Source organism: Scyliorhinus canicula, chromosome 13 (genome assembly GCF_902713615.1).
Source record: "Scyliorhinus canicula chromosome 13, sScyCan1.1, whole genome shotgun sequence".
NCBI lineage: Eukaryota > Metazoa > Chordata > Chondrichthyes > Carcharhiniformes > Scyliorhinidae > Scyliorhinus > Scyliorhinus canicula.
The window spans coordinates 120,013,184-120,025,326 of record NC_052158.1 but is presented as its reverse complement, the minus strand read 5'-3'; the positions used below and the strand labels follow the sequence as shown (position 1 = coordinate 120,025,326).

Below are 12,143 nucleotides of genomic sequence, written 5' to 3'. Positions count from 1 at the left end.
ATATTTCTTTGAATAATGCCAAGGGATCTTGTCCATCCACCTGGGAGGGTAGACAAAGTTTTGATTTAGCATCTCAGCTGGAAGGTGGCATCTTCAACAGTCTCTCAATGCTGCACTGAAATATCCTGCTGGACTTTGTGCTGAGGTCTCTGGAGTGTGACCTGAAGCCACCACCTTCAGAATCAGGTGGAAGTAATACCACCTGAGCCTCAACTAACACTTAAACGAAAGCATAAATCTTATTGTGATATCAGAACGATGTGTTACATCACAATGCTGCTTGAGCTGCTTTTCCTGACATACAAAACAAATCAAAATTCATCTTTTTAGTTGGAAATATCCCACAATTATTCTAAAATAGAACGCAGTTTAGGGGCAGCAATGTGGTACATGCACCCTCACGAACAAGGCTGATCATAGCCCACTCGTGACTATTATCCCATATACCTCACTCGTGAAGATATTTATCATGACATAGATGGATGTGTCGTGATCCTTTTATATTTCTTGGCTGAGAATGACATCAGTGCTCGGGATGTTGGAAGTTGGATGAATTCACACTACATCAAACTGTATTTTGTACTTTACATTACGTCTTCTTTAAACCCAAGTCAGTACATTTTACCTAAATAACAACTATTTTAAGTGTTAACTTTATAAAATTTAAACTGTGAAGGCAGTTTAGTTGCTTTATGATGTCACGGGAAAGCTGCTGACATCAGATTGGTAAATTGTGACATAATTAAACATATTTTCACTTTGGATAAGGAAACTTGTAAATAATGTAAATATGTAAATACTCCCAATTTGATTAATGATACTAAATTATTGTTAAGAACAAGCCATTCCTCTTATGAGACAGACTTTTTCAGTTCCAATGTACAGACTGTGATGGAAAAGAGTGAGATATCTAGCTGCTGACTAATCCGTACATATGTTGTAGTTTTTAGAACTTTATTATGCTCTGTAGGTTTCTCCTGTGGGAGCTGTGTCATTTAGAAGCAATATAACCTGATATATCAATTCTGGGATCAATCAATTACAGTGCAAGGGTGAATTTCTGAGAACAATTCCTGACACAAGTCTTTTCTTGGCATGTGGAACTTGCTCTCTGCAGGAACTGACTGTGGTGTACACCGAATAAAGACAAGCTACTCAGTATACCCTGATATAATGCATTGATTATGACCCCTTGACTGAGAGACTGAATATAAATATTATATTTTTATAACTTGTCTCTTTGATTGTATGATACTATTGAATGGCTCATAGTGGCTATATTGTATCATGCAGATTTTGCTACAAAGGTTGCTGAGTTGTCTGCAAAATGGAACTATGAAAGAAAATATTTTAAGATGCATTTTGAAAGATATGATTCTAAAGTATGGGGTGCCTGCATCGTTACTCAAATGCACTGTTTTATACAACAGTAGTAAGTGGACTTTTGCATCTTTAGATCCTCACATGTCATCTTCCCAGTCTCATCTCTATCATTACGGGAAAGGGCAAGTTGGAGTTATTTCCTATTCATAGAGGAGGGGAAACAATTTGTGTTGCACGTCTCCTACTGATTTTGCCTTCCCACCCTCTCAGCTCAATTATTGCATGCTCCAAAAGACTTTGAAAATGAAATATGTGTATATTGTATTGTGTGTTGAGGCATGCATTTTTAGATCTTTCAGAGATGTGTATTTGTTTATGATGGCTTAACTCGTTTGGCAATTCACACTTTCACTCGAGTTTGTCGGCACAAACCTTCCACCAGGAGTTGAGCAGAGTCGCTCCGCTGGGTTATTTTGGGAGCTCTCCGCGTAGGCTTAACCCATGTGCGAAAAGCAGAGGAACTGATCTTAATTTCAATGCTCTTTGGTGGGACCTCGTGTGTGTGCGCATAGCAGTGGTTGCATTGGACGTGAAGTACTTGGGGGGGGTGTTCCTTGAGAGAAAGCTTGGCAATTGCTTGAAGCAAAATCGTTGCGTTGAACTTGTGCTGTAATATATATTTTAATAAATTAAAAATTCGGCCGCACCGTGTGTTGAAGCATTTGAATGGCGTGGAAAGAGGTTGTTTGCGGTTGTAACAAATATTAAAGGTTGCGGCTGCCCTGGCGGTGTCACGTGTCCTTTCCGGAACCCCAGAGGCGGAAATCTCCGAAAGTAGCCGATCGTCCGGCTGTGCGGACTGAGGACGAAGGTACGCCATTACTGGGCCGCCTTTCATTATCCGTCTCCATCCTCGGCATGGAGGCTGCCAACACTCGCCGCTGACCGGCCCGCCGGCTGCCCTGCCCTCTGAGCTCTGGCCTGACTCTTTTATTTTTCTGATTCGCAGGACAGAAGAAGGGAGGAAGGAAGGAACAAAAAAAAACATTTACACACCTTGAGGAGGAGCCCAGTCCTTCCCCGGGTAAGGGCGGCCTGACGTGTTTCTTGCTGAGGGGCTCTGGCGGCCGAGGGGAGCGGGAGCCTGGGCTCGAGGAAGGAGCCAGGCCCACAGCCCGGCTCTCTGACTGAATTGGGGTGGGGAAGATAGGGGCCTCGGTATTTCTCCCCCCCCCCCGGGATTCCTGGGAAGATCGACTCGCTTCCAGCCGGCGCCACCCGGGGAAGGCCGGAGCCTTGCCCCCCCGGAGCCGGGACAGGGCATTCGAGGGCCCCCAGTTCCACACCCCGTGTCCTGGGGCTGAGGGCGGGTCGGGGCTAAGGCTGAGAACAGGCCTCCCGAGGACCCTCACACTTTCTCTACCCCCCCCCCCCCCCCCGACCCTCATACTTTCGCTACCCCCCCCCCCCCCCCCCCCCGACCCTCACACTTTCGCTACCCCCCGACCCTCACACTTTCGCTACCCCCCCCCCGACCCTCACACTTTCGCTACCCCCCCCCGACCCTCACACTTTCGCTACCCCCCCCCCCCCCGACCCTCACACTTTCGCTACCCCCCCCCCCCGACCCTCACACTTTCGCTACCCCCCCGACCCTCACTCTTTCTCTACCCCCCCGACCCTCACTCTTTCTCTACCCCCCCCCGACCCTCACTCTTTCTCTACCCCCCCCGACCCTCACTCTTTCTCTACCCCCCCGACCCTCACTCTTTCTCTACCCCCCCGACCCTCACTCTTTCTCTACCCCCCCGACCCTCACTCTTTCTCTACCCCCCCACCCTCACTCTTTCTCTACCCCCCCACCCTCACTCTTTCTCTACCCCCCCCCCCCCCCCTCTTTCTCTACCCCCCCCGACCCTCACTCTTTCTCTACCCCCCCCCGACCCTCACTCTTTCTCTACCCCCCCACCCTCACTCTTTCTCTACCCCCCCACCCTCACTCTTTCTCTACCCCCCCCACCCTCACTCTTTCTCTACCCCCCCCACCCTCACTCTTTCTCTACCCCCCCCCACCCTCACTCTTTCTCTACCCCCCCCACCCTCACTCTTTCTCTACCCCCCCCACCCTCACTCTTTCTCTACCCCCCCCCACCCTCACTCTTTCTCTACCCCCCCCCACCCTCACTCTTTCTCTACCCCCCCCCCCACCCTCACTCTTTCTCTACCCCCCCCCCACCCTCACTCTTTCTCTACCCCCCCCACCCTCACTCTTTCTCTACCCCCCCCACCCTCACTCTTTCTCTACCACCCTCACCCTCACTCTTTCTCTACCACCCTCACCCTCACTCTTTCTCTACCACCCCCACCCTCACTCTTTCTCTACCCCCCTGCCCTCACTCTTTCTCTACCCCCCTGCCCTCACTCTTTCTCTACCCCCCTGCCCTCACTCTTTCTCTACCCCCCTGCCCTCACTCTTTCTCTACCCCCCCTGCCCTCACTCTTTCTCTACCCCCCTGCCCTCACTCTTTCTCTACCCCCCTGCCCTCACTCTTTCTCTACCCCCCTGCCCTCACTCTTTCTCTACCCCCCTCTTTCTCTACCCCCCCCTCTTCTCTACCCCCCCCTCTTTCTCTACCCCCCCTCTTTCTCTACCCCCCTCTCTTTCTCTACCCCCTCTCTTTCTCTACCCCCCTCTCTTTCTCTACCCCCTCACTCTTTCTCTAACCCCCCCATCACTCTTTCTCTAACCCCCCTCACTCTTTCTCTAACCCCCCCTTCACTCTTTCTCTAACCCCCCCTTCACTCTTTCTCTAACCCCCCCCCCTTCACTCTTTCTCTAACCCCCCCCCCCCTTCACTCTTTCTCTAACCCCCCCCCTTCACTCTTTCTCTAACCCCCCCCCTTCACTCTTTCTCTAACCCCCCCCCTTCACTCTTTCTCTAACCCCCCCCCTTCACTCTTTCTCTAACCCCCCCCCTTCACTCTTTCTCTAACCCCCCCCCCTTCACTCTTTCTCTAACCCCCCCCCTTCACTCTTTCTCTAACCCCCCCCTTCACTCTTTCTCTAACCCCCCCCTTCACTCTTTCTCTAACCCCCCCCTTCACTCTTTCTCTAACCCCCCCCTTCACTCTTTCTCTAACCCCCCCCTTCACTCTTTCTCTAACCCCCCCCTTCACTCTTTCTCTAACCCCCCCCTTCACTCTTTCTCTAACCCCCCCCCTTCACTCTTTTCTCTAACCCCCCCCCTTCACTCTTTCTCTAACCCCCCCCCCCTTCACTCTTTCTCTAACCCCCCCCCTTCACTCTTTCTCTAACCCCCCCCCTTCTCTCTTTCTCTAACCCCCCCCCCTTCTCTCTTTCTCTAACCCCCCCCCCCCTTCTCTCTTTCTCTAACCCCCCCCCCTTCTCTCTTTCTCTAACCCCCCCCCCCCCCCCCTTCACTCTTTCGTCGTCCCGCCCCCCACTTCTCTCCAGTCCTAGCTTCTCCTACAAAGTCTCCAGCCTCACGTTGACGTTTTGTGTGTGGGGTGGGGGTGATTACGGATAGACCGAAACAAGGCCGGCTCTTAAACTGGTGCCTCCGGTAGTGCGGTTGTACACAGGGCCCCTGACCATATGGGAGCTGTTCAGGGTGGAATGTAACCCCCGCCCCGGGCTCAGGGAAAGGAGGGAGGGGGTAGAGTGAGTCAGGGCTTTGCCTAACTCTATATTGGGAGATATTAATAATGTTTCCCCTCCCTCGTGTGTGTGGGGTGGCGGCTGACGGGAGTTGCTGCGTTTGCAGCCTGAGCCTAAACTGACACGTTTGTGCTGGAGGAGGGGAAAAAGCCGGTAGAAGAGGAACCACGTGCGGCTGGTGGTTGGGTCTGAGAGGCATGTGGCGCAAGTGAGTCACTGTCACCTCCCCGCACAGAGCCGGCTCCCACTGCACAAACACCACACGCTCGGCTGCTGAAAACTCTCCCATAATCTTTAACTATATATAGATATTCGCACTGGGGAAAGATCATCATGTGACCGACTTTTTAAAAAAAAAAGTCAGGGCTCGGGTTTTTTGTTGGGGAGCGGAAGTCCAATAAAGTTTTAACCATTTTTGGGAAGTGCGTTTCAGTAAGTAGTAGCAACCTTGAACAGTGGCTAATGATGTGCTACTCAAAGGGCAAGGGCAAATTTATGGATAGACTTTTCTTAAAACAAAAACCAATATTGTGTAAGGGCACGTTTGCCAAGCTTTGGAAAGTTCACGTTCGATTCCCATTTTCAAATCTTCGATTTCTTTTCTTCACTTTTGAGGTCTAGATGGCTTTTTCGGGTACAGGCAGGAAAGGGAGTTGATTGTGGGGGTGGGGGGAGATCTGTTATATTCATCTGAGATTTAACTTAATTTCAAAGCATAGAACAAGGAAACCAATCCATGTGAAATGAAAATCGCTTATTGTCACAAGTAGGCTTCAAATGAAGTTACTGTGAAAAGCCCCTAGTCGCCACATTCCGGCGCCTGTTCGGGGAGGCTGGTACGGGAATATGTGAATTTAATGACTAATGTCATTTTACTGCTAGCAAGACATCTAATAAATTGCTAACGTACAGTTTTATGGCATCCTACGTTGCGAGTTAATGCAAAGTTTCGTTCAAAACTATGAAATACTTGGCACTCCTGCTCTAATTTTTCTTTAATCCTGACGCTGAAATAGTGCAAGTTGCAAATTATGTTCAATGCAAAAAAACCCGAACACAACATAATTGCAGCAAGTTATCGGGTGGAATTTAGTAATTAAGATGCCATCGAATTGAGCATGTACTTATTTAATGTTTGAAGTTTGAAAATAATGTTGGGATATGTTTTGATTCAGTGTTGATATTTTGTCCCTAAAGACTGACGGTGCAAATATGCGGAGGTCTAAAACATCTCGTATATATTACAAAATTACATGAATTGAAAGCATGCGGCAAATGTCGCTGCATGTACATAGGCTTGTTAATTTATCGGCACAGTCCACATGGACGCTCAGTGCTGCTCCCTGGCAGTGGGTGTGGTTTTGGTGTTCATTACAATTTGTGGGTTTCTCTCTGCACTGCAGTAACAGGCGGGCTGCAAGGTCTAATAATCGTCTGGCACCACATGCATGAGAGAACGTTCTGTGATCGGTAGAGAAATGACATTAAAACTGATCATATCTATAGACATTAAATTATTCGGCTAAAACGTTGTGTACTTTCAAGAAGGAATCGGTATTGAACTTGATGATTAGCCATAATAATTAATGGTGGAGTAGACTTGAAGGCCTCTATTTTTTATATACATACAATTTCTGCTGTACAGGGAAGATTGGAAGCAACTAAATAGAATCCAATAACCAACTTTGGTGGTTAGCTGGTTTGTAAGATTGACTATGAAATTGAGTCTATATTGAAATGCAGTTGTTTGCATTTAATGTGGTCTTGCATTTTAGGAACAGACTTGCCTATAATCTGTGATCTGATTTTTCAAAAATTCAGATTCAGTATCAAATGCTTTCCAGTGAAGTAATTAACGTATACTGGTCCCCTGCATCATGCCAATAAACTTAGACCAGATTTTTGTATAAAAATGTGGATAAATGGCTAAATTGATATACAGATATTTGAGCAGTATCAAGACAGTTGTATCTAACATAGTTGTTAGCAATGTCATGGGGCAGCAGGGTAGCATGGTGGTTAGCATAAATGCTTCACAGCTCCAGGGTCCCAGGTTCGATTCCCGGCTGGGTCACTGTCTGTGTGGAGTCTGCACGTCCTCCCCCTGTGTGCGTGGGTTTCCTCCGGGTGCTCCGGTTTCCTCCCACAGTCCAAAGATGTGCGGGTTAGGTGGATTGGCCATGCTAAATTGCCCGTAGTGTCCTAATAAAAGTAAGGTTAAGGGGGGGTTGTTGGGTTATGGGTATAGGGTGGATACGTGGGTTTGAGTAGGGTGATCATGGCTCGGCACAACATTGAGGGCCGAAGGGCCTGTTCTGTGCTGTACTGTTCTATGTTCTACCTCTGTTTTGGAGGAGTGGGACGAGAGTAAGCCATCTTGCAAAGAACTTAATTAGTTGAATGGCTTTACAGCGCATTTTGATCGAAGTCTCCATGATTGCCCATGAGCTTTACATGTAGGTGTGCCATCTTAACATTTTTAAAAAGACCTTTGCTCTTACGAACTAGTAGTATAAACCCATTATGCATCCATGTCTAAGTCCTCGGAATAAGTTTGATTTGCGTTGCTACTCCGTAACATAATCTAGTAAAAGGCCCTGTAGTAATTTGCTGAGGAAAGGTTATGTGATTCAGCCAGTTATCAAGTGGTTTGGCAAGATGTAGTTGTTGGATGGTGTATTCATTCTGTTTCAAGTGCATTGGCTGTGGCTTAAATTTTTTGAGTTGAACTTTTAGCAGAAATTACAGTCTCTGCATTTGTCAAATTTATCCTATTATGGTAGAATGAACTGCATTATTGGACTGGATGTAGTTTGCATAACTTAGTGTCAAATACTTTTTTGTATTCCGAAAAGTTTGAAGCAAAATACCATTTCTTTTGGTATGTTTGAACTAAACTCGATTGGTATTAGGTTGAATTGGCTTCCATAAATGAATTTTAATGTGATTTGCAGTCTTGCGATGTGACTGTTCAAAGAATTGCCACGTTTACGTATTTGGGAGATAGTCTTTTTTGGCATGTGTTTTTGTTTTGAATGCTAGTCTTTGTAACTTTTAATATGATTGAATGAAAAGTTACCATCATATCGAGCTATCACATCGACCTCTGTCGCTTTTATACTTGGTATAGAATCTCTGAAGCTAACAGAAGGAAGCCTTTCAGTCTGTTGAACTTGTTTCAGCTGTTTGCAAGAACTGTCCAATTTGGTCCCATAACCATGAAAATTAGTCTTTTAAGTACCAGGTACCGTTTCCTTCTGGAAGTTTCCATGGAATCTGCTTCCACCATCTTTTCAGGTAATTGCCTCTCTTCCAGATCCCCATGTTTGAATTTCTGCAACTAGGATTCCGCTCTTGCCACGGTACTGAAACAACCTTTATCAAAGTCAGTCTCATCCTTCTCGACTTGTGGTCAACACAGTTGACCATTGCATCCTTTTCCAGTGCTTTTCCATTTCATCCAGCTGGTGGGTGTGGCGGACTGCACTTGCCTAGTTCCATTCTTGTCTTGTCTAACCATAGCAAATGTGCCACTTGCAATGGCAACTCATCTCCTTCTCCTGCACTCTTAATCTGATTCATTTTCATGTGTGTGGGGTGGCACAGTGATTAGCACTGTTGCTTCACAGCACCAGGGACCTGGGTTCAATTCCGACCATGGGCAACTATCTGTGTGGCGTTTGCACTTTCTCCCTGTGTCTGCGTGGGTTTCCTCCGGGTGTTCCAATTTCCCCTCGCAATCCAAAGATGTGCAGGTTAGGTGGATTGGCCATGCTAAATTGCCCCTTTGTGTCCAAAAGTGTGTAGGTTAGGATACAAGATTGCAGGGATAAGGTGGGGGAATGGGCTTTGGTAGGGTGCTGTTTTGAAGGGTTACTGCAGACTCTATGGAATGAACTTTGTATTGTAGAGATTCTATGAGATGCTGACGGCACCAGCTTTACCGTACCACCGTCTCTCTTGACTGTTGCTAAATTATTAATTACTTATTCTTCAGCACAGTGGTTAGAACTGCTACTTCACAGCGCCAGGGTCCCAAGTTCGATTACTGGCTTGGATCACTGTGCGGAGTCTGCATGTTCTCCCTATGTCTGCCTGGGTTTCCTCCCGGTGCTCCAGTTTCCTCCCACAAGTCTCGAATGATGTGCTGTTAGGTAATTTGGACATTCTGAATTCTCCCTTTGAATTCTGCCCGAACAGGCATCTGGGGCATTTTCACAGTAACTTCATTGCATTGTTAATGTAAGCCTACTTGTGACAATAAGAAAGATTATGAGCAGAAATCTCCTCCAATGAAATATTGGGAAGACTGAAGCCTTTTTGGTCCCCAAATTTGTTCACTATCCATTAATTCTGTCCTTCATCCTGGCAACTGTATTAGGATAATTCCGACTGTTCACAATTTTGGAATGATATTTGACCGCAAGATGAGCTTCTAACCACACCTGTGCCATCACTAAATGCCTATTTCCATCTCTGTAATGTCACTCAACTCCTGCCTCAGCTTATCTGCTGCTGAAACCTTCAAACTTGCCTTTGTTTCGGCTAAAATTAACAATTCCGACAAAATTCTGGCTGATCTCCCACATTTTACCCTCAAAAGTTAAGGCCATTTAAATTTCTGCACATGTCCTAATTCACATCAAGTCCTGTGCTCGTTGACCTACATTGGCTCCCAGTCAAGCCAAATCTTAATTTTAAAATTGTCATCCTTGTTTTCAAATCCCTACATGGCTTCTCCCTATCTCAGTAATTTCCTCCAGTCCCACAACCATCTGAGATTTCTGAATTAATCCACAATTTTAATTGCCGTTACCGCTTTATAGCAAAGTTGCCTATATTCTGAGCTTTGGAATTCCCTTCCTAAACCTGTATCTGTTTCCACTTTGCTTTCTTCCTTTCAGCTTTGCTTTCTTCCTTTATTCCTTAAAAAGCAAGCTTTGGGTCATCTGCCCTAAGTATCTCCCTTGTGGCGCAGTCATATTTTATAATGCCCCTGTGAAGTGCCTTGGCGCATTTTATTATGTTAAAGGAGCTATGTAAATGTAAGCTGTAAATCTTTGCCTAATTCTCTTGCGTTATTGTAAATCTGTGACCTTTAGTTAGTGACCCACTTGCCGGAGGAAACTGAGCAAGTTGGGAATGCTGTATAATTTTGAATACCTCTGTTAGATCTTCGTATACCCTTCTGTATTCAGGCACCATTCCTGGCTGCTTCAATCTCCAATTAACTGAAGTTTTTCATCTCCGATATCATCCTGTTGGCCTTCTCTGCTTTCTCCAAGACCTTGACATCCTTCCTGAAATATCGTTCACAATTGTACACAATATTACAGCTGAGGCAGCATACTTTTAAGATTATATTGCTTCCATTTTAGCAATTCGGTATTTACATAGTTTAATCAAACTTGAAAATAGGCTAAACACTGCTCATTTGTGTGTCAGTCAGATGAATGTGCTAATTATGGAATTTCATCATTGCTCAAAGGAAAATATTATTTGATTTTGCATGAACTGGCCACAAATTTGATGCGGGGAAAATTGCTGTGGAAGAATAGTAGAGTACAATATAACAAATACATTTTATTGTTTGGCACAGAGCCCTGTTTTCCTTTGTCAATCCGTTTTCCTCTGTAAAACGTTTCAACTGAGATGTGGGATGATCTGAGTTGTGTACCATATAGTTGCTGCAAGTTACTGATTTGTCAACAAGATTTACGTTACCGTAGGATGGGATTGAGCCTGCACGTTTTCTTCCAGGTGCAGTGCTCCACCTAGTGTCGCTAGTTGAATTTTGCCCAATAAGTGCATGCTAACTTTACTGATAAAACTCCCCACCTAACAGCACTGTGGATATACCCACACTATGTGGACATCAGCAGTTCAAGAAGCTAGCTTACCGCCACTGGCGATAAATGCTGGTCTAGCCAGTGATGCCACGTGCTGTGAAAGAATTGATTTAAAAACCTCAAACATAGAATGGTCACAACACAGGAGGAGGCCATTTGACCCATTGTGTCCACGCTGGCTTTCTGCAAGAACAATTCGCCTAATCTGACTTGCCCAACTTTTCCCCATAAACCTGCAAATTGTTACACTCCCAAATAATTATCCAATTCTCTTTTGAAGGCTTTGAATCTACCGCTATCATACACTCGAGCAGCGCATTACAGATTTGAACTACCTGCTGCACACAGGTGGTCTTGGCTCCTGTTGTTTCTTTTGCCAGTTGCCTTAAGTCTGTGCCCTTTGGCTCTTGCTCCTTCTGCCATTGAAGCAATTACTTCCCATTTACTCTGTTACTCCTTGTATTTGGACACCTTATCAAATCTGCTCTTATTTTTCTCTCTTCCAAGGTAAACAGCCCAGCTTTTCCAACCTGTGTAACTGCCTGGAGCCATTCTCAGATTTTCCTGTATCCTCCCTAATGTCATTGCATCCTTCCTAATGTGTGATGCCCGAATTGGACACTACTCCAGATGTGGTCCAACGAGTGTGTATGCAGGGTACATAAGTACATAACTAGCTTTTGTACTTGCCCATTAAGCCCAGTGGCTTTATTAACCACTTTCTCAATCTACCCTGCCACCGTCACTATCTGTGCACATATACACTCGTGCACCTCCTTTAGAATTGCACCATTTTGTACAGCCTCTCCTTTCCACCGAAATGAATCACATTATACTCCTTGGTATTAAAATTAATTTGACATTTTTCTGTTCGTTCCACAAACCTATGTCCCCATGACGTTTAACACTATTCTCCTCAGTTCACATGTGTCATCTGCTTAAAATTGGTCACCACCTGATGGCACGAAACGCTAGATCTGCCACATTGACAAAATGCGGTGCAGCGAAAAAATATATAACCACCAGCAAACATAATTTAATTAGCAAAAATTCTCAAGATGCGAAGCTTCAATAGAAGGGGAGATGGGCAGCCCTCTATCATCTTGATTAGTTTAGTGTTTGTTACTGTCAAATGTTCACACTTTGAGCTGAACCTGATATTCTCCTGACCCCCAAACCGTGCATTTGAACTTTGGGATAATGACAGGAGGTGGAGACTCTTTTTTTTTCCTATGCCCGCTCCCAAAATTAATTTTATGCCCTGACTAAGATCGGCTGACTCAGCAAAACAG

At 45.7% G+C, this 12,143-nt stretch overlaps 1 protein-coding gene across 10 annotated transcripts in view; it reads left to right on the top strand.

Annotated features, from left to right (window-relative positions):
* The first annotated feature begins 883 nt into the window (after positions 1–883).
* eif4g1a (eukaryotic translation initiation factor 4 gamma, 1a) overlaps positions 884–12,143 on the top strand; it is a 149,568-nt gene continuing 138,308 nt past the window's right edge. For 3 of the 10 annotated variants that reach the window (XM_038815992.1, XM_038815997.1, XM_038815990.1), the window contains exons 1-2: positions 1,789–2,194; positions 2,333–2,407. The gene's annotated coding sequence lies outside the window, so the exon portion shown is untranslated. Of the gene's footprint in view, positions 902–1,784; positions 2,195–2,332; positions 2,408–12,143 lie in introns of those variants that run through there. The other 7 variants (XM_038815996.1, XM_038815995.1, XM_038815991.1 and 4 more) reach the window with 6 other exon arrangements.